The sequence below is a fragment of the Microcebus murinus genome, unplaced genomic scaffold (assembly GCF_040939455.1).
Source record: "Microcebus murinus isolate Inina unplaced genomic scaffold, M.murinus_Inina_mat1.0 scaf042_hap2_Mmur4.0, whole genome shotgun sequence".
Classification (NCBI taxonomy): Eukaryota; Metazoa; Chordata; class Mammalia; order Primates; family Cheirogaleidae; genus Microcebus; species Microcebus murinus.
The window spans coordinates 75284-92919 of NW_027438988.1; the positions used below are offsets into that span (position 1 = coordinate 75284).

A 17636-nucleotide genomic window follows, 5' to 3' on the forward strand; every position below is an offset into this window, starting at 1 on the left:
ACTTTCAGGCCAAGTCCCAGCTTCAGCCTGATCCTCCTGGGAACCCCGGGGTGTACGTCACACCTCCTGGTTGTCCCGCTCTGAGACAAGGAGCCGGGCTTCGCATTCCCCCAGCAGCCAGTCGTGGGCTGAGGACACCTGGGGCGTTGGGAACTCCCTGGCTTCTCCTTGGCTTAACATCTGGAGCTGCTTGTGAATCGTGCCGCCACACACACCCGAGTGCAGGTGTCTTCTGCACAGACTGCGGGCCTCGCTCTTCTGAATGCCGCTAGCTCGCCACCCACCCACGGGTGAACCTGGTCAGGGTACTTTCTCTCGGGGGCAGACTCTGATCCTGGCGGGCTACCGGTGTTTCTGTTTGCTCGTTTCTTTCTTCCATTTCGAGAAAGGCTTCCTTACTGGGTGTGGAAATCTCCTATGCCTTTCCTCGCCTATTCTGTCAGCTTTCAAATTCTCTTTCAGTTGCCACCCTCACAGATGGATTAGGAAACTCTTTCCGGTGCACTCATTAGTGAAATGACCTCAATGAAGCTGGAATCCAATATCTAATCGCCGATTTTTAGCGAGTCCACACGCCAGGGTGGTCGGGGTCCAATGCAGCCCCGGCCAGGCCCAGGCCCCTTGGACTGGGCCACAGGAGGACGCAGAGGAGGGTCCCGGCCCCCCCCCCCCCCCCCCCCCCGGTCGCGTTGCCGGCAGTTCTCCAAGGGCTTGGGCGTTTTCCAGAGGTAGGAGATGGAGGGGACTGATTTCTTCAGCGCCCCACAAACCACGCCACCCCACCCATGGGACACATCCCTAGAGAGAGAGAGAGACGCCCCATACACTCGCTCCCCTCCCCCATGCGCTGTGCCCCAGCCCGGGCCCGGGGGAATAGGCGGCAGCCCACCCACAGGGTGGGGGGCCCAGCTGAAAGGGGTTGTCGGGGAGGGCGGCCCCTGCCTGGGGTCAAAGGGCGGGCGATCCGCGCGTGCGCAATCGGCGGCGGCGGGCGGCGGCGGGGGCGGCCACGAGCTGGGGGTGGGGGGCGGGTAGGGGAAGGAGGCCAGGCGAGGAGAGGAAGGGGGCTGGAAGGTCTCCACCTTGGCGAGTCCAGCCGTGGAGGCGCATCTTGTGTGAGTGTGAGTGAGTGAGTGTGAGTGTGTGTGTGTGTGTGTTTGTGTGTGTATAGAGAGACAGCCCCCCACCCCGGCCCACCGCTCCCTGCCCGCCCCGCCCCGCCCCGCCTGTCACCCCCGTCCCTCGGAGCCCGCCGGACCCGGCCGGTGAACTCAACAGGCCCGGCCCGGCGCGGGTCAGCGCCGGTGCGGGGCCTGGGGCGGGAGGAGGCGGCGGGGAAGTGCAGAGAGGCTCGGCTTCTTGAGCGGGGCAGGGGCGCCCTCCGCCGTCTAGGGCCACACCACCCTGAACGCGCCCGACCTCGTCTGGTCTGGGAAGCTAAGCAGGGTCGGGCCTGGTTAGTACTTGGATGGGAGACCGCCTGGGAATACCGGGTGCCGTCGGCTTCTTCTTTTTTTTTTTTTTGTTTTGCCTCCTGTTCTGTCCCCTCTCTGGGAGCGAGGCGGCGGCCCGGGGTGGGGGTCACCCCCACCCTCAGCGCCCGCCGCGGTGCCTGGCGCCCCAGCCCGCACCGTGGGGCCTCCTCTTGTCCCAAGCCGCGACACCGCCGTCACGGGGCAGCATGCGTGGCTTCTGGACTGTCAGGTCTCAGACCAAAGGTCTGCTCTGTGGGAACCGACACGCTGGAGGAAACCTTGAGAGTCTGAGAGGGGAGGGAGTTCCAGAAGAAGGCCAGGATGTCATTTGGAGGGAGTATGTGACCAGAACTCGTCCCGTTGCTTTTGGGGTTCTATGGGCTACACGTAGGAATCTTTGGTGGTGGCACCTGATGTTGGGGGATCCGGAGTCACACCCAGACCTGCTCCACAGGCCTCCTTTTACTTTTCTCTTCGGATTCATTATCTTTAAAAAGTGTCTCTTATCTCTATGATTGCATTTTCTTTTCTCTCTCTTTTCAAGCAGATGATGGGAGTCCAAGTATTAAGGTGACATGTGTTGCCCGTGCCCCCCTCCCCCCTGTGTTCTTATTCATTTACCTCTGATGTCGTTCCAGCGTATTGTGGGGGTACCAATGTTAGGGTCGGGTACGTTGCCCTCTCCCTGCCTCCCCCCTCGGGTCAGAGCCTCAAGTGCGCCCATCCCCCAGTCGGTGCGCACCCACCCCATTCCTAATGGAGGTGTATGCCCATCCCCTCCCCCCACCCGCCCGACACCCACCCGATGAAGGTGATTCCTCTGTGTCCACTTAGGTGTCCATCGGTTCGTACCCATTTGCTGGTGAGCGCGAGCACGTGGTGCTCGTGTGTCCATTCTTGGGCTACCTGGCTTACTGGAACGGGTTCCAGCTCTGGCCAGGAGAACCACGAGAGGTGCCCTCTCACCGCTGCTCCTCCTAGCTGAATAGCACTCCGTGGTGTCCACGCGCCACATTTCATTTACGCACTCGTGGGTCGATGGGCACTCGGGTCGCTTCCAGGTCTTTGCGATTGTGACTTGTGCCCTGACTCTAACCCTAACCCTTACCCAGCCCGTCTCCTCCTCGGCCCCTGCCTGACTGACTCCTTCCCGCCCGGCCTGTCACCGTCCTCTGCCCCTGCCTGACACGCTCCTCCCCGCCCGGGCCGTCACCGTCCTCGGCCCCTGCCTGACGGGGCTCCTCCGTCGCCTGGGCCTTCCAAGGGCTTGGTGTGGACGCTGGTTCCAGGACGCCCTCCCAGGAACCCGGTAGCAGGGCGGCCGCAGCGTCTCGCGCCACCCAACCGTCCGCCGGCCGGCGGCCGTCGCTAAGTGGCCTGCGGGGGACGTGCCCCCACTGTGGGGCGGGCGCCCAGCCTGGTGTCTTCTCTGAGGCCCCGTGGCTGCTTTCCCCCCCCCCCCGCAAGGGGAGAGCCGCGGAGGTGGGGACCGCCTCCTCGTGGGGACGTACACCCAGCTCTCCACGTCGGATTCCGGGGCTCTCTGTCCTGCCAGAAGGCCCAGCTGGCCTGCGGGTCCTTAGAGTGGCAAAAACATCCGAAAACTGAGATTGAGGGTCCGGTGGTTGTCTGCACTTTTGTGCTGGGCACCCCAGGGAGGCCCGGGGGCTGGCTGGACAACGCGGTCTGCTGGGCAGGGGGGGGGGGGTTTGGAGGAGCAACTGATGCCCTTTGCACTTTGGGTAGCAAGTGTCTGAGGTGTCTCTGAGCCCTGCGCCATGTCGGGGGTGGGGGGTGGGAGGTCGGGGGGGGGGTGGAGGAGCAGGAGGAGGAGGAGGAGGAGGTGGGAAGGGCCGTGGCCTGCAGTCGTCTTCCCGGGGTGGCTTCTTCCACAGGCTGCTTGGCCTGGGCTCCCTGCACCTGGGCCTTTGGAGGACTGGCCCTGTGCTTGCCAACGCTTCCCCTGCAGGGACCCAGAGCTGGGAGGTTGCATCTCTCAGCCCTGGGTCGGGCAGAGCCCCAGCGGGCCATGCCCACAACCTCTCTCAGCACGGGTCCCCCAGAAGGCTCCTTTGGGACCAGGATTCTCTTGCGGGTGACTCTTTAAGGTCTGGCCCCTGGATGGAGGGGCACCAGGAGTAGAGGAGCAGGAAGGGGAAGGGGGTGGCCATGCGAGGGGACACTTTCAGGCCAAGTCCCAGCTTCAGCCTGATCCTCCTGGGAACCCCGGGGTGTACGTCACACCTCCTGGTTGTCCCGCTCTGAGACAAGGAGCCGGGCTTCGCATTCCCCCAGCAGCCAGTCGTGGGCTGAGGACACCTGGGGCGTTGGGAACTCCCTGGCTTCTCCTTGGCTTAACATCTGGAGCTGCTTGTGAATCGTGCCGCCACACACACCCGAGTGCAGGTGTCTTCTGCACAGACTGCGGGCCTCGCTCTTCTGAATGCCGCTAGCTCGCCACCCACCCACGGGTGAACCTGGTCAGGGTACTTTCTCTCGGGGGCAGACTCTGATCCTGGCGGGCTACCGGTGTTTCTGTTTGCTCGTTTCTTTCTTCCATTTCGAGAAAGGCTTCCTTACTGGGTGTGGAAATCTCCTATGCCTTTCCTCGCCTATTCTGTCAGCTTTCAAATTCTCTTTCAGTTGCCACCCTCACAGATGGATTAGGAAACTCTTTCCGGTGCACTCATTAGTGAAATGACCTCAATGAAGCTGGAATCCAATATCTAATCGCCGATTTTTAGCGAGTCCACACGCCAGGGTGGTCGGGGTCCAATGCAGCCCCGGCCAGGCCCAGGCCCCTTGGACTGGGCCACAGGAGGACGCAGAGGAGGGTCCCGGCCCCCCCCCCCCCCCCCCCGGTCGCGTTGCCGGCAGTTCTCCAAGGGCTTGGGCGTTTTCCAGAGGTAGGAGATGGAGGGGACTGATTTCTTCAGCGCCCCACAAACCACGCCACCCCACCCATGGGACACATCCCTAGAGAGAGAGAGAGACGCCCCATACACTCGCTCCCCTCCCCCATGCGCTGTGCCCCAGCCCGGGCCCGGGGGAATAGGCGGCAGCCCACCCACAGGGTGGGGGGCCCAGCTGAAAGGGGTTGTCGGGGAGGGCGGCCCCTGCCTGGGGTCAAAGGGCGGGCGATCCGCGCGTGCGCAATCGGCGGCGGCGGGCGGCGGCGGGGGCGGCCACGAGCTGGGGGTGGGGGGCGGGTAGGGGAAGGAGGCCAGGCGAGGAGAGGAAGGGGGCTGGAAGGTCTCCACCTTGGCGAGTCCAGCCGTGGAGGCGCATCTTGTGTGAGTGTGAGTGAGTGAGTGTGAGTGTGTGTGTGTGTGTGTTTGTGTGTGTATAGAGAGACAGCCCCCCACCCCGGCCCACCGCTCCCTGCCCGCCCCGCCCCGCCCCGCCTGTCACCCCCGTCCCTCGGAGCCCGCCGGACCCGGCCGGTGAACTCAACAGGCCCGGCCCGGCGCGGGTCAGCGCCGGTGCGGGGCCTGGGGCGGGAGGAGGCGGCGGGGAAGTGCAGAGAGGCTCGGCTTCTTGAGCGGGGCAGGGGCGCCCTCCGCCGTCTAGGGCCACACCACCCTGAACGCGCCCGACCTCGTCTGGTCTGGGAAGCTAAGCAGGGTCGGGCCTGGTTAGTACTTGGATGGGAGACCGCCTGGGAATACCGGGTGCCGTCGGCTTCTTCTTTTTTTTTTTTTTGTTTTGCCTCCTGTTCTGTCCCCTCTCTGGGAGCGAGGCGGCGGCCCGGGGTGGGGGTCACCCCCACCCTCAGCGCCCGCCGCGGTGCCTGGCGCCCCAGCCCGCACCGTGGGGCCTCCTCTTGTCCCAAGCCGCGACACCGCCGTCACGCGGCAGCATGCGTGGCTTCTGGACTGTCAGGTCTCAGACCAAAGGTCTGCTCTGTGGGAACCGACACGCTGGAGGAAACCTTGAGAGTCTGAGAGGGGAGGGAGTTCCAGAAGAAGGCCAGGATGTCATTTGGAGGGAGTATGTGACCAGAACTCGTCCCGTTGCTTTTGGGGTTCTATGGGCTACACGTAGGAATCTTTGGTGGTGGCACCTGATGTTGGGGGATCCGGAGTCACACCCAGACCTGCTCCACAGGCCTCCTTTTACTTTTCTCTTCGGATTCATTATCTTTAAAAAGTGTCTCTTATCTCTATGATTGCATTTTCTTTTCTCTCTCTTTTCAAGCAGATGATGGGAGTCCAAGTATTAAGGTGACATGTGTTGCCCGTGCCCCCCTCCCCCCTGTGTTCTTATTCATTTACCTCTGATGTCGTTCCAGCGTATTGTGGGGGTACCAATGTTAGGGTCGGGTACGTTGCCCTCTCCCTGCCTCCCCCCTCGGGTCAGAGCCTCAAGTGCGCCCATCCCCCAGTCGGTGCGCACCCACCCCATTCCTAATGGAGGTGTATGCCCATCCCCTCCCCCCACCCGCCCGACACCCACCCGATGAAGGTGATTCCTCTGTGTCCACTTGGGTGTCCGTCGGTTCGTACCCATTTGCTGGTGAGCGCGAGCACGTGGTGCTCGTGTGTGCATTCTTGGGCTACCTGGCTTACTGGAACGGGTTCCAGCTCTGGCCAGGAGAACCACGAGAGGTGCCCTCTCACCGCTGCTCCTCCTAGCTGAATAGCACTCCGTGGTGTCCACGCGCCACATTTCATTTACGCACTCGTGGGTCGATGGGCACTCGGGTCGCTTCCAGGTCTTTGCGATTGTGACTTGTGCCCTGACTCTAACCCTAACCCTTACCCAGCCCGTCTCCTCCTCGGCCCCTGCCTGACTGACTCCTTCCCGCCCGGCCTGTCACCTGTCACCGTCCTCTGCCCCTGCCTGACACGCTCCTCCCCGCCCGGGCCGTCACCGTCCTCGGCCCCTGCCTGACGGGGCTCCTCCGTCGCCTGGGCCTTCCAAGGGCTTGGTGTGGACGCTGGTTCCAGGACGCCCTCCCAGGAACCCGGTAGCAGGGCGGCCGCAGCGTCTCGCGCCACCCAACCGTCCGCCGGCCGGCGGCCGTCGCTAAGTGGCCTGCGGGGGACGTGCCCCCACTGTGGGGCGGGCGCCCAGCCTGGTGTCTTCTCTGAGGCCCCGTGGCTGCTTTCCCCCCCCCCCGCAAGGGGAGAGCCGCGGAGGTGGGGACCGCCTCCTCGTGGGGACGTACACCCAGCTCTCCACGTCGGATTCCGGGGCTCTCTGTCCTGCCAGAAGGCCCAGCTGGCCTGCGGGTCCTTAGAGTGGCAAAAACATCCGAAAACTGAGATTGAGGGTCCGGTGGTTGTCTGCACTTTTGTGCTGGGCACCCCAGGGAGGCCCGGGGGCTGGCTGGACAACGCGGTCTGCTGGGCAGGGGGGGGGGTTTGGAGGAGCAACTGATGCCCTTTGCACTTTGGGTAGCAAGTGTCTGAGGTGTCTCTGAGCCCTGCGCCATGTCGGGGGTGGGGGGTGGGAGGTCGGGGGGGGGTGGAGGAGCAGGAGGAGGAGGAGGAGGAGGTGGGAAGGGCCGTGGCCTGCAGTCGTCTTCCCGGGGTGGCTTCTTCCACAGGCTGCTTGGCCTGGGCTCCCTGCACCTGGGCCTTTGGAGGACTGGCCCTGTGCTTGCCAACGCTTCCCCTGCAGGGACCCAGAGCTGGGAGGTTGCATCTCTCACCCCTGGGTCGGGCAGAGCCCCAGCGGGCCATGCCCACAACCTCTCTCAGCACGGGTCCCCCAGAAGGCTCCTTTGGGACCAGGATTCTCTTGCGGGTGACTCTTTAAGGTCTGGCCCCTGGATGGAGGGGCACCAGGAGTAGAGGAGCAGGAAGGGGAAGGGGGTGGCCATGCGAGGGGACACTTTCAGGCCAAGTCCCAGCTTCAGCCTGATCCTCCTGGGAACCCCGGGGTGTACGTCACACCTCCTGGTTGTCCCGCTCTGAGACAAGGAGCCGGGCTTCGCATTCCCCCAGCAGCCAGTCGTGGGCTGAGGACACCTGGGGCGTTGGGAACTCCCTGGCTTCTCCTTGGCTTAACATCTGGAGCTGCTTGTGAATCGTGCCGCCACACACACCCGAGTGCAGGTGTCTTCTGCACAGACTGCGGGCCTCGCTCTTCTGAATGCCGCTAGCTCGCCACCCACCCACGGGTGAACCTGGTCAGGGTACTTTCTCTCGGGGGCAGACTCTGATCCTGGCGGGCTACCGGTGTTTCTGTTTGCTCGTTTCTTTCTTCCATTTCGGGAAAGGCTTCCTTACTGGGTGTGGAAATCTCCTATGCCTTTCCTCGCCTATTCTGTCAGCTTTCAAATTCTCTTTCAGTTGCCACCCTCACAGATGGATTAGGAAACTCTTTCCGGTGCACTCATTAGTGAAATGACCTCAATGAAGCTGGAATCCAATATCTAATCGCCGATTTTTAGCGAGTCCACACGCCAGGGTGGTCGGGGTCCAATGCAGCCCCGGCCAGGCCCAGGCCCCTTGGACTGGGCCACAGGAGGACGCAGAGGAGGGTCCCGGCCCCCCCCCCCCCCCCCCCCCCGGTCGCGTTGCCGGCAGTTCTCCAAGGGCTTGGGCGTTTTCCAGAGGTAGGAGATGGAGGGGACTGATTTCTTCAGCGCCCCACAAACCACGCCACCCCACCCATGGGACACATCCCTAGAGAGAGAGAGAGACGCCCCATACACTCGCTCCCCTCCCCCATGCGCTGTGCCCCAGCCCGGGCCCGGGGGAATAGGCGGCAGCCCACCCACAGGGTGGGGGGCCCAGCTGAAAGGGGTTGTCGGGGAGGGCGGCCCCTGCCTGGGGTCAAAGGGCGGGCGATCCGCGCGTGCGCAATCGGCGGCGGCGGGCGGCGGCGGGGGCGGCCACGAGCTGGGGGTGGGGGGCGGGTAGGGGAAGGAGGCCAGGCGAGGAGAGGAAGGGGGCTGGAAGGTCTCCACCTTGGCGAGTCCAGCCGTGGAGGCGCATCTTGTGTGAGTGTGAGTGAGTGAGTGTGAGTGTGTGTGTGTGTGTGTTTGTGTGTGTATAGAGAGACAGCCCCCCACCCCGGCCCACCGCTCCCTGCCCGCCCCGCCCCGCCCCGCCTGTCACCCCCGTCCCTCGGAGCCCGCCGGACCCGGCCGGTGAACTCAACAGGCCCGGCCCGGCGCGGGTCAGCGCCGGTGCGGGGCCTGGGGCGGGAGGAGGCGGCGGGGAAGTGCAGAGAGGCTCGGCTTCTTGAGCGGGGCAGGGGCGCCCTCCGCCGTCTAGGGCCACACCACCCTGAACGCGCCCGACCTCGTCTGGTCTGGGAAGCTAAGCAGGGTCGGGCCTGGTTAGTACTTGGATGGGAGACCGCCTGGGAATACCGGGTGCCGTCGGCTTCTTCTTTTTTTTTTTTTTGTTTTGCCTCCTGTTCTGTCCCCTCTCTGGGAGCGAGGCGGCGGCCCGGGGTGGGGGTCACCCCCACCCTCAGCGCCCGCCGCGGTGCCTGGCGCCCCAGCCCGCACCGTGGGGCCTCCTCTTGTCCCAAGCCGCGACACCGCCGTCACGCGGCAGCATGCGTGGCTTCTGGACTGTCAGGTCTCAGACCAAAGGTCTGCTCTGTGGGAACCGACACGCTGGAGGAAACCTTGAGAGTCTGAGAGGGGAGGGAGTTCCAGAAGAAGGCCAGGATGTCATTTGGAGGGAGTATGTGACCAGAACTCGTCCCGTTGCTTTTGGGGTTCTATGGGCTACACGTAGGAATCTTTGGTGGTGGCACCTGATGTTGGGGGATCCGGAGTCACACCCAGACCTGCTCCACAGGCCTCCTTTTACTTTTCTCTTCGGATTCATTATCTTTAAAAAGTGTCTCTTATCTCTATGATTGCATTTTCTTTTCTCTCTCTTTTCAAGCAGATGATGGGAGTCCAAGTATTAAGGTGACATGTGTTGCCCGTGCCCCCCTCCCCCCTGTGTTCTTATTCATTTACCTCTGATGTCGTTCCAGCGTATTGTGGGGGTACCAATGTTAGGGTCGGGTACGTTGCCCTCTCCCTGCCTCCCCCCTCGGGTCAGAGCCTCAAGTGCGCCCATCCCCCAGTCGGTGCGCACCCACCCCATTCCTAATGGAGGTGTATGCCCATCCCCTCCCCCCACCCGCCCGACACCCACCCGATGAAGGTGATTCCTCTGTGTCCACTTGGGTGTCCGTCGGTTCGTACCCATTTGCTGGTGAGCGCGAGCACGTGGTGCTCGTGTGTGCATTCTTGGGCTACCTGGCTTACTGGAACGGGTTCCAGCTCTGGCCAGGAGAACCACGAGAGGTGCCCTCTCACCGCTGCTCCTCCTAGCTGAATAGCACTCCGTGGTGTCCACGCGCCACATTTCATTTACGCACTCGTGGGTCGATGGGCACTCGGGTCGCTTCCAGGTCTTTGCGATTGTGACTTGTGCCCTGACTCTAACCCTAACCCTTACCCAGCCCGTCTCCTCCTCGGCCCCTGCCTGACTGACTCCTTCCCGCCCGGCCTGTCACCTGTCACCGTCCTCTGCCCCTGCCTGACACGCTCCTCCCCGCCCGGGCCGTCACCGTCCTCGGCCCCTGCCTGACGGGGCTCCTCCGTCGCCTGGGCCTTCCAAGGGCTTGGTGTGGACGCTGGTTCCAGGACGCCCTCCCAGGAACCCGGTAGCAGGGCGGCCGCAGCGTCTCGCGCCACCCAACCGTCCGCCGGCCGGCGGCCGTCGCTAAGTGGCCTGCGGGGGACGTGCCCCCACTGTGGGGCGGGCGCCCAGCCTGGTGTCTTCTCTGAGGCCCCGTGGCTGCTTTCCCCCCCCCCCGCAAGGGGAGAGCCGCGGAGGTGGGGACCGCCTCCTCGTGGGGACGTACACCCAGCTCTCCACGTCGGATTCCGGGGCTCTCTGTCCTGCCAGAAGGCCCAGCTGGCCTGCGGGTCCTTAGAGTGGCAAAAACATCCGAAAACTGAGATTGAGGGTCCGGTGGTTGTCTGCACTTTTGTGCTGGGCACCCCAGGGAGGCCCGGGGGCTGGCTGGACAACGCGGTCTGCTGGGCAGGGGGGGGGGTTTGGAGGAGCAACTGATGCCCTTTGCACTTTGGGTAGCAAGTGTCTGAGGTGTCTCTGAGCCCTGCGCCATGTCGGGGGTGGGGGGTGGGAGGTCGGGGGGGGGTGGAGGAGCAGGAGGAGGAGGAGGAGGAGGTGGGAAGGGCCGTGGCCTGCAGTCGTCTTCCCGGGGTGGCTTCTTCCACAGGCTGCTTGGCCTGGGCTCCCTGCACCTGGGCCTTTGGAGGACTGGCCCTGTGCTTGCCAACGCTTCCCCTGCAGGGACCCAGAGCTGGGAGGTTGCATCTCTCACCCCTGGGTCGGGCAGAGCCCCAGCGGGCCATGCCCACAACCTCTCTCAGCACGGGTCCCCCAGAAGGCTCCTTTGGGACCAGGATTCTCTTGCGGGTGACTCTTTAAGGTCTGGCCCCTGGATGGAGGGGCACCAGGAGTAGAGGAGCAGGAAGGGGAAGGGGGTGGCCATGCGAGGGGACACTTTCAGGCCAAGTCCCAGCTTCAGCCTGATCCTCCTGGGAACCCCGGGGTGTACGTCACACCTCCTGGTTGTCCCGCTCTGAGACAAGGAGCCGGGCTTCGCATTCCCCCAGCAGCCAGTCGTGGGCTGAGGACACCTGGGGCGTTGGGAACTCCCTGGCTTCTCCTTGGCTTAACATCTGGAGCTGCTTGTGAATCGTGCCGCCACACACACCCGAGTGCAGGTGTCTTCTGCACAGACTGCGGGCCTCGCTCTTCTGAATGCCGCTAGCTCGCCACCCACCCACGGGTGAACCTGGTCAGGGTACTTTCTCTCGGGGGCAGACTCTGATCCTGGCGGGCTACCGGTGTTTCTGTTTGCTCGTTTCTTTCTTCCATTTCGGGAAAGGCTTCCTTACTGGGTGTGGAAATCTCCTATGCCTTTCCTCGCCTATTCTGTCAGCTTTCAAATTCTCTTTCAGTTGCCACCCTCACAGATGGATTAGGAAACTCTTTCCGGTGCACTCATTAGTGAAATGACCTCAATGAAGCTGGAATCCAATATCTAATCGCCGATTTTTAGCGAGTCCACACGCCAGGGTGGTCGGGGTCCAATGCAGCCCCGGCCAGGCCCAGGCCCCTTGGACTGGGCCACAGGAGGACGCAGAGGAGGGTCCCGGCCCCCCCCCCCCCCCCCCCCCCCGGTCGCGTTGCCGGCAGTTCTCCAAGGGCTTGGGCGTTTTCCAGAGGTAGGAGATGGAGGGGACTGATTTCTTCAGCGCCCCACAAACCACGCCACCCCACCCATGGGACACATCCCTAGAGAGAGAGAGAGACGCCCCATACACTCGCTCCCCTCCCCCATGCGCTGTGCCCCAGCCCGGGCCCGGGGGAATAGGCGGCAGCCCACCCACAGGGTGGGGGGCCCAGCTGAAAGGGGTTGTCGGGGAGGGCGGCCCCTGCCTGGGGTCAAAGGGCGGGCGATCCGCGCGTGCGCAATCGGCGGCGGCGGGCGGCGGCGGGGGCGGCCACGAGCTGGGGGTGGGGGGCGGGTAGGGGAAGGAGGCCAGGCGAGGAGAGGAAGGGGGCTGGAAGGTCTCCACCTTGGCGAGTCCAGCCGTGGAGGCGCATCTTGTGTGAGTGTGAGTGAGTGAGTGTGAGTGTGTGTGTGTGTGTGTTTGTGTGTGTATAGAGAGACAGCCCCCCACCCCGGCCCACCGCTCCCTGCCCGCCCCGCCCCGCCCCGCCTGTCACCCCCGTCCCTCGGAGCCCGCCGGACCCGGCCGGTGAACTCAACAGGCCCGGCCCGGCGCGGGTCAGCGCCGGTGCGGGGCCTGGGGCGGGAGGAGGCGGCGGGGAAGTGCAGAGAGGCTCGGCTTCTTGAGCGGGGCAGGGGCGCCCTCCGCCGTCTAGGGCCACACCACCCTGAACGCGCCCGACCTCGTCTGGTCTGGGAAGCTAAGCAGGGTCGGGCCTGGTTAGTACTTGGATGGGAGACCGCCTGGGAATACCGGGTGCCGTCGGCTTCTTCTTTTTTTTTTTTTTGTTTTGCCTCCTGTTCTGTCCCCTCTCTGGGAGCGAGGCGGCGGCCCGGGGTGGGGGTCACCCCCACCCTCAGCGCCCGCCGCGGTGCCTGGCGCCCCAGCCCGCACCGTGGGGCCTCCTCTTGTCCCAAGCCGCGACACCGCCGTCACGCGGCAGCATGCGTGGCTTCTGGACTGTCAGGTCTCAGACCAAAGGTCTGCTCTGTGGGAACCGACACGCTGGAGGAAACCTTGAGAGTCTGAGAGGGGAGGGAGTTCCAGAAGAAGGCCAGGATGTCATTTGGAGGGAGTATGTGACCAGAACTCGTCCCGTTGCTTTTGGGGTTCTATGGGCTACACGTAGGAATCTTTGGTGGTGGCACCTGATGTTGGGGGATCCGGAGTCACACCCAGACCTGCTCCACAGGCCTCCTTTTACTTTTCTCTTCGGATTCATTATCTTTAAAAAGTGTCTCTTATCTCTATGATTGCATTTTCTTTTCTCTCTCTTTTCAAGCAGATGATGGGAGTCCAAGTATTAAGGTGACATGTGTTGCCCGTGCCCCCCTCCCCCCTGTGTTCTTATTCATTTACCTCTGATGTCGTTCCAGCGTATTGTGGGGGTACCAATGTTAGGGTCGGGTACGTTGCCCTCTCCCTGCCTCCCCCCTCGGGTCAGAGCCTCAAGTGCGCCCATCCCCCAGTCGGTGCGCACCCACCCCATTCCTAATGGAGGTGTATGCCCATCCCCTCCCCCCACCCGCCCGACACCCACCCGATGAAGGTGATTCCTCTGTGTCCACTTGGGTGTCCGTCGGTTCGTACCCATTTGCTGGTGAGCGCGAGCACGTGGTGCTCGTGTGTGCATTCTTGGGCTACCTGGCTTACTGGAACGGGTTCCAGCTCTGGCCAGGAGAACCACGAGAGGTGCCCTCTCACCGCTGCTCCTCCTAGCTGAATAGCACTCCGTGGTGTCCACGCGCCACATTTCATTTACGCACTCGTGGGTCGATGGGCACTCGGGTCGCTTCCAGGTCTTTGCGATTGTGACTTGTGCCCTGACTCTAACCCTAACCCTTACCCAGCCCGTCTCCTCCTCGGCCCCTGCCTGACTGACTCCTTCCCGCCCGGCCTGTCACCTGTCACCGTCCTCTGCCCCTGCCTGACACGCTCCTCCCCGCCCGGGCCGTCACCGTCCTCGGCCCCTGCCTGACGGGGCTCCTCCGTCGCCTGGGCCTTCCAAGGGCTTGGTGTGGACGCTGGTTCCAGGACGCCCTCCCAGGAACCCGGTAGCAGGGCGGCCGCAGCGTCTCGCGCCACCCAACCGTCCGCCGGCCGGCGGCCGTCGCTAAGTGGCCTGCGGGGGACGTGCCCCCACTGTGGGGCGGGCGCCCAGCCTGGTGTCTTCTCTGAGGCCCCGTGGCTGCTTTCCCCCCCCCCCCGCAAGGGGAGAGCCGCGGAGGTGGGGACCGCCTCCTCGTGGGGACGTACACCCAGCTCTCCACGTCGGATTCCGGGGCTCTCTGTCCTGCCAGAAGGCCCAGCTGGCCTGCGGGTCCTTAGAGTGGCAAAAACATCCGAAAACTGAGATTGAGGGTCCGGTGGTTGTCTGCACTTTTGTGCTGGGCACCCCAGGGAGGCCCGGGGGCTGGCTGGACAACGCGGTCTGCTGGGCAGGGGGGGGGGTTTGGAGGAGCAACTGATGCCCTTTGCACTTTGGGTAGCAAGTGTCTGAGGTGTCTCTGAGCCCTGCGCCATGTCGGGGGTGGGGGGTGGGAGGTCGGGGGGGGGTGGAGGAGCAGGAGGAGGAGGAGGAGGAGGTGGGAAGGGCCGTGGCCTGCAGTCGTCTTCCCGGGGTGGCTTCTTCCACAGGCTGCTTGGCCTGGGCTCCCTGCACCTGGGCCTTTGGAGGACTGGCCCTGTGCTTGCCAACGCTTCCCCTGCAGGGACCCAGAGCTGGGAGGTTGCATCTCTCAGCCCTGGGTCGGGCAGAGCCCCAGCGGGCCATGCCCACAACCTCTCTCAGCACGGGTCCCCCAGAAGGCTCCTTTGGGACCAGGATTCTCTTGCGGGTGACTCTTTAAGGTCTGGCCCCTGGATGGAGGGGCACCAGGAGTAGAGGAGCAGGAAGGGGAAGGGGGTGGCCATGCGAGGGGACACTTTCAGGCCAAGTCCCAGCTTCAGCCTGATCCTCCTGGGAACCCCGGGGTGTACGTCACACCTCCTGGTTGTCCCGCTCTGAGACAAGGAGCCGGGCTTCGCATTCCCCCAGCAGCCAGTCGTGGGCTGAGGACACCTGGGGCGTTGGGAACTCCCTGGCTTCTCCTTGGCTTAACATCTGGAGCTGCTTGTGAATCGTGCCGCCACACACACCCGAGTGCAGGTGTCTTCTGCACAGACTGCGGGCCTCGCTCTTCTGAATGCCGCTAGCTCGCCACCCACCCACGGGTGAACCTGGTCAGGGTACTTTCTCTCGGGGGCAGACTCTGATCCTGGCGGGCTACCGGTGTTTCTGTTTGCTCGTTTCTTTCTTCCATTTCGGGAAAGGCTTCCTTACTGGGTGTGGAAATCTCCTATGCCTTTCCTCGCCTATTCTGTCAGCTTTCAAATTCTCTTTCAGTTGCCACCCTCACAGATGGATTAGGAAACTCTTTCCGGTGCACTCATTAGTGAAATGACCTCAATGAAGCTGGAATCCAATATCTAATCGCCGATTTTTAGCGAGTCCACACGCCAGGGTGGTCGGGGTCCAATGCAGCCCCGGCCAGGCCCAGGCCCCTTGGACTGGGCCACAGGAGGACGCAGAGGAGGGTCCCGGCCCCCCCCCCCCCCCCCCCCCCCCCCGGTCGCGTTGCCGGCAGTTCTCCAAGGGCTTGGGCGTTTTCCAGAGGTAGGAGATGGAGGGGACTGATTTCTTCAGCGCCCCACAAACCACGCCACCCCACCCATGGGACACATCCCTAGAGAGAGAGAGAGACGCCCCATACACTCGCTCCCCTCCCCCATGCGCTGTGCCCCAGCCCGGGCCCGGGGGAATAGGCGGCAGCCCACCCACAGGGTGGGGGGCCCAGCTGAAAGGGGTTGTCGGGGAGGGCGGCCCCTGCCTGGGGTCAAAGGGCGGGCGATCCGCGCGTGCGCAATCGGCGGCGGCGGGCGGCGGCGGGGGCGGCCACGAGCTGGGGGTGGGGGGCGGGTAGGGGAAGGAGGCCAGGCGAGGAGAGGAAGGGGGCTGGAAGGTCTCCACCTTGGCGAGTCCAGCCGTGGAGGCGCATCTTGTGTGAGTGTGAGTGAGTGAGTGTGAGTGTGTGTGTGTGTGTGTTTGTGTGTGTATAGAGAGACAGCCCCCCACCCCGGCCCACCGCTCCCTGCCCGCCCCGCCCCGCCCCGCCTGTCACCCCCGTCCCTCGGAGCCCGCCGGACCCGGCCGGTGAACTCAACAGGCCCGGCCCGGCGCGGGTCAGCGCCGGTGCGGGGCCTGGGGCGGGAGGAGGCGGCGGGGAAGTGCAGAGAGGCTCGGCTTCTTGAGCGGGGCAGGGGCGCCCTCCGCCGTCTAGGGCCACACCACCCTGAACGCGCCCGACCTCGTCTGGTCTGGGAAGCTAAGCAGGGTCGGGCCTGGTTAGTACTTGGATGGGAGACCGCCTGGGAATACCGGGTGCCGTCGGCTTCTTCTTTTTTTTTTTTTTGTTTTGCCTCCTGTTCTGTCCCCTCTCTGGGAGCGAGGCGGCGGCCCGGGGTGGGGGTCACCCCCACCCTCAGCGCCCGCCGCGGTGCCTGGCGCCCCAGCCCGCACCGTGGGGCCTCCTCTTGTCCCAAGCCGCGACACCGCCGTCACGCGGCAGCATGCGTGGCTTCTGGACTGTCAGGTCTCAGACCAAAGGTCTGCTCTGTGGGAACCGACACGCTGGAGGAAACCTTGAGAGTCTGAGAGGGGAGGGAGTTCCAGAAGAAGGCCAGGATGTCATTTGGAGGGAGTATGTGACCAGAACTCGTCCCGTTGCTTTTGGGGTTCTATGGGCTACACGTAGGAATCTTTGGTGGTGGCACCTGATGTTGGGGGATCCGGAGTCACACCCAGACCTGCTCCACAGGCCTCCTTTTACTTTTCTCTTCGGATTCATTATCTTTAAAAAGTGTCTCTTATCTCTATGATTGCATTTTCTTTTCTCTCTCTTTTCAAGCAGATGATGGGAGTCCAAGTATTAAGGTGACATGTGTTGCCCGTGCCCCCCTCCCCCCTGTGTTCTTATTCATTTACCTCTGATGTCGTTCCAGCGTATTGTGGGGGTACCAATGTTAGGGTCGGGTACGTTGCCCTCTCCCTGCCTCCCCCCTCGGGTCAGAGCCTCAAGTGCGCCCATCCCCCAGTCGGTGCGCACCCACCCCATTCCTAATGGAGGTGTATGCCCATCCCCTCCCCCCACCCGCCCGACACCCACCCGATGAAGGTGATTCCTCTGTGTCCACTTGGGTGTCCGTCGGTTCGTACCCATTTGCTGGTGAGCGCGAGCACGTGGTGCTCGTGTGTGCATTCTTGGGCTACCTGGCTTACTGGAACGGGTTCCAGCTCTGGCCAGGAGAACCACGAGAGGTGCCCTCTCACCGCTGCTCCTCCTAGCTGAATAGCACTCCGTGGTGTCCACGCGCCACATTTCATTTACGCACTCGTGGGTCGATGGGCACTCGGGTCGCTTCCAGGTCTTTGCGATTGTGACTTGTGCCCTGACTCTAACCCTAACCCTTACCCAGCCCCGGCTCCTCCTCGGCCCCTGCCTGACTGACTCCTTCCCGCCCGGCCTGTCACCTGTCACCGTCCTCTGCCCCTGCCTGACACGCTCCTCCCCGCCCGGGCCGTCACCGTCCTCGGCCCCTGCCTGACGGGGCTCCTCCGTCGCCTGGGCCTTCCAAGGGCTTGGTGTGGACGCTGGTTCCAGGACGCCCTCCCAGGAACCCGGTAGCAGGGCGGCCGCAGCGTCTCGCGCCACCCAACCGTCCGCCGGCCGGCGGCCGTCGCTAAGTGGCCTGCGGGGGACGTGCCCCCACTGTGGGGCGGGCGCCCAGCCTGGTGTCTTCTCTGAGGCCCCGTGGCTGCTTTCCCCCCCCCCCCCCGCAAGGGGAGAGCCGCGGAGGTGGGGACCGCCTCCTCGTGGGGACGTACACCC

At 64.0% G+C, this 17636-nt stretch overlaps 5 non-coding genes across 5 annotated transcripts; all 5 read left to right on the forward strand.

Moving 5' to 3' along the window:
* Nucleotides 1–1386: 1386 nt before the first annotated feature.
* LOC142868768 (5S ribosomal RNA) lies at nt 1387–1505 on the forward strand. The gene has a single exon (XR_012917694.1). It is a non-coding gene; the product is annotated as a 5S ribosomal RNA (ribosomal RNA).
* Nucleotides 1506–5039: 3534 nt separating this feature from the next.
* LOC142868769 (5S ribosomal RNA) lies at nt 5040–5158 on the forward strand. Its single transcript, XR_012917695.1, has one exon. It is a non-coding gene; the product is annotated as a 5S ribosomal RNA (ribosomal RNA).
* Nucleotides 5159–8698: 3540 nt separating this feature from the next.
* On the forward strand, nt 8699–8817 carry LOC142868770 (5S ribosomal RNA). The gene has a single exon (XR_012917696.1). It is a non-coding gene; the product is annotated as a 5S ribosomal RNA (ribosomal RNA).
* A 3541-nt stretch (nt 8818–12358) lies between these two features.
* On the forward strand, nt 12359–12477 carry LOC142868771 (5S ribosomal RNA). The gene has a single exon (XR_012917697.1). It is a non-coding gene; the product is annotated as a 5S ribosomal RNA (ribosomal RNA).
* Nucleotides 12478–16022: 3545 nt separating this feature from the next.
* Nucleotides 16023–16141, forward strand: LOC142868772 (5S ribosomal RNA). Its single transcript, XR_012917698.1, has one exon. It is a non-coding gene; the product is annotated as a 5S ribosomal RNA (ribosomal RNA).
* Nucleotides 16142–17636: the final 1495 nt, after the last annotated feature.